The sequence below is a fragment of the Octopus bimaculoides genome, chromosome 17 (assembly GCF_001194135.2).
Source record: "Octopus bimaculoides isolate UCB-OBI-ISO-001 chromosome 17, ASM119413v2, whole genome shotgun sequence".
Classification (NCBI taxonomy): Eukaryota; Metazoa; Mollusca; class Cephalopoda; order Octopoda; family Octopodidae; genus Octopus; species Octopus bimaculoides.
Window position 1 is genome coordinate 46,798,498 of NC_068997.1, and position 4,015 is coordinate 46,802,512.

The 4,015-nt window shown below is 35.5% G+C and overlaps 1 protein-coding gene across 1 annotated transcript in view; it reads right to left on the reverse strand.

Moving 5' to 3' along the window:
* Positions 1-4,015, reverse strand: part of LOC106882818 (xylosyltransferase 2) — a 249,306-nt gene that overhangs the window by 199,875 nt on the left and 45,416 nt on the right. The window lies entirely within an intron of this gene.

Consider the following 4,015-nt stretch of genomic DNA (forward strand, 5'->3'; position numbering starts at 1 on the left):
TATATATATATATATATATATATGTATATATATGAAGAGAGGACATTAATATGTTAATTGATGTATCAATGTTGAGTGACTGTAATGATGTGTAGGAGAAACTTGAGAACTTAATGAACTAGGATTTATGTTGATGTTAAAAATGTTGAATAGAGAATGTTGTGGCAAGTGAAGAAATGTCTGTTAGTCTGTTTATCATCCTTATTAGTAGAGCAGGAATGATATATGTTCAGTTCTATATTAACAGATACTAAAAGGAGATGACTGCTGATAATAAATATCAGAAGTATTTCAGCTGAGATGATACTATGTAGGGACTTTCTCAGGGGTTACTTGACTTTCTAGAAATAACAACCAAAGGCCTTCCTGAAATCACACCCTCCCATCTTACAGAAAAAAATTATATATATATATATATATATATATAAATACCATGAGATATACATCTTTTCTGTTTGTCTTGTTTCAGTCATTGGATTGTGGGTGGCTGGCTGGTCATGCTGGGGCACCTTTTTCAGGGGTTTTAAGCAAATAAATTGACCCCTCACCCTCAGGACTTACATTTTAAGTGTAGTACTTGTCTTATTGGTCTGTTTTGCCAAATGAGTACAGGGATGTAAACAAACCTACACCAGTTTTGAAGTAGTGTTGGGGTGAGGCAGTAAATGCAGACAACGGCACACACACACATACATACACAAGTATATACTTATATATACATACACACCATTCATACACACACACAAACACACATATATACATACATACATATATACATACATACATACATACATACATCATGGCACTCCGTCGGTTACGACGACGAGGGTTCCAGTTGATCTGATCAACAGAACAGCCTGCTTGTGAAATTAACGTGCAAGTAGCTGAGCACTCCACAGACATGTGTACTCTTAACGTAGTTCCCAGGGAAGTTCAGCGTGACACAGTGTGACAAGGCTGGCTCCTTTGAAATACAGGTACAACAGAAACAGGAAGAAAGAGTGAGAGAAAGTTGTGGTGAAAGAGTACAGTCTTGGAATTGAAACCGCTACCCTACAACCATGAGTCCACTGCCCTAACCACTGGGCCATTTCAACTCCACATATATACAAACATATACATACAATAGATACACATATATATACCTATATATACATATGATAGGCTTCCATACAGTTTCTGTCATTCATATTCACTCAAAAGGCATTGGTTGGTTTAGCACTATACTAGAGGACACTTGTCTAAGGTACTGTGCAGTGGGATAGAACTCAAAACCATGTGCTTGGAAAGCAAGCTTCCTAGTCACATGGCTATGCTTAAGAATATTAACTCAGTCTAAAACAGAGATGAGTGCATATACTGCACTTAGCTGCAAAGAGATATACATGTACTGATGCAGCAGTGAAAAAAAAAAAAATAGAAGACCACCCAAATTTTCTAAATACCCTGGCATTTTCTGACTCACTTCAAAAAGCTCACGGAACACCTGCGGATTGCTGTGAAAAGGTCAGCTGTAAACGATTCTATAAATATAGTCAGAGCATTCATAAATTTTTACTATTTATAAGTAAGAATTCCAAGAAATACATTGTATTATTTGTGATAGAAAGTAAACTATTAGATCAATCTCCTCAATAAAATGATCAAATATAAATATCATCATCATCATCCTCATCATTTAATGTCTGTTTTCCATGCTGGCATGGGTTGGATGGTTTGAGAGGAGCTGGTAAGCCAGAGGACTGCGCCAAGCTCCACTCTCTGCTTTGGCATGGTTTTTATGGTTGGATGTCCTTCCTAATGCCAAACACTTTACCGTAGCAATGGTTTCTAATTTAAGTACAAAGCAAACTGCTTTGAGGGATGGGAGTTAATTGATACAATAAACTCCAAATAATCGATGTGACCCATGTATTTGCATCAGAACAAACTCAGTAACAGTCACCTTAAAGCTAGATAATCTCAAACAGCTTTGAGATTAAGTCAAGAAAGGATATGACATTTTTGGTACAGATGTTGGTAAAGAATGGTCTGAGTCTCCCTGGCCTTTTTAGTTCATGCTAAAGGGCAGCCATTTTTGGGGAGGGGATAAGTTGATTACATCGACCCCAGTGTTTTACTGGTACTTAATTAATCGACCTTGAAAGGATGAAAGGCAAAGTCGACTGTGGCGGAATTTGAACTCAGAGCGTAACAACAGGTGAAATACCACTAAGCATTTTGTCCAGTGCACTAACGATTCTGCCAGCTCATTATTACTGAAAAGGAGGCAGAGACATGAGATTAGATAATGAGTACACTCACATATAGACACACATCTTTCCATTAATGTTTAAATCTTATATAACTGCATAAACACACACACACACATACATATATATAATATATTATATACATTTATGTTGTGTGTGTACATAAATATACAACATACATATTATGAAAGAGAGGGGAAAATGAAAGGAGATACATACACAGACATATCTATCTATCTATCCATCCATCTATCTATCTATATGTTTGTGTATATATATGTGTGTGTGTATATATCTCAGAGCAGACTATGAGAGGTTATAAAAGAGACAGAAGAGTGAGAGCTTGAAGTGGGAGGGGAGAGAGAGAGGGAAGGAGGGAAGCAGAGAAAAAAAAAGGGAGAAGTAGTGTACTACCCTTGGAGAATATTTGGGGGGGGGGGGTAGTGGAGGTAAAAAATAAAGGAGGCCAAGAACAATGTGGATAAATAGATCGATAGATGAGGAAGGTCACACCTACAGGGTTTAGTCTGGATTGGACGAGAGAGAGGGTGTTCCAGAAAGGCCATTTGCAAGGTGAAGCAAATTGGGAATTCAAAGAACCCCACCGAATCTTTCTCCCTAGAGAGGCATAGCAGTGGTAGTAGTAGCAGTGGTACTGGGAAGGGGGGAGGGGGCTGTAACCCATTTTCTTTTGAGTGGAATTACATTTATTCATTGTTTGCTTTTATTTTGTTATTTTTGTTTATTTCTTTTTCTTTTTATTGTTATTAAATTTCGTTCATATTAATAAATTATATTTTTCCATTTACTAGATGTTTGTAATTGTGTAAACCTCCTCCACACACACACACACACACACACACACAAACGCACACCACGAAAGCACATACATATACATGTACAAGGAAACCACATACACACACACACAGGCACACACTTACACACAACCTCACTGCATGTGTTTTGGATGTGTTTAGATTTTGCTTGTTTCTTTTGCATTATTATTTTTTTTAATTTGCAGCCCTTGAGGCAAAACACATCATCATCATCATTATCATCATTGTTATTATTATTATGAATTCCGTTATTATTTCAATTATAATTATCAATTTAGAAAGAAAAGTGAGAGGGAGAGAGAAATACAATTAAAACAAAGACAGATGCAAATGCTAAAACGAGGACAAGTATACATAGGGATATATGTGTATGTGTATATATACATGTGTGTGTGCGTGTGCGTATATATATATATATATATGTACATATATATATATATATATATATGCATGTGATGTATATAGATATACACATACACACAAGCATATGTGTGTATACAAACATACACACACACAAACACAGAAAGGGGGAGGGTGTTAAAGCAAAGATATACAGAGAAAGAGAGAGAGAGTATGAAAGAAAGGAAGAAATGCAAGAGGAGGGGGGGAATGAAGAAAGGGAAGGGGAGAGAGAGGCGGAAATATTTCTATTATTATAAAGTTGCACTTTCAGATGAATCTTGAGGGTAAAAAGAAAGAAAGGAGGAAGAAAGAAAGAAAGAAAGAAAAAACCGTTCAACCTAATTTGTAAATATATTGCAGATATGGTGGTGTGGTAGTGGTGGTAGGAGAAATAACACACACACTTACAATATATATATATATATATATATATACATATATTTATATATATATATATATATATACATATATTTATATATATATATATATATACATATATTTATATATATATATATATATACATAT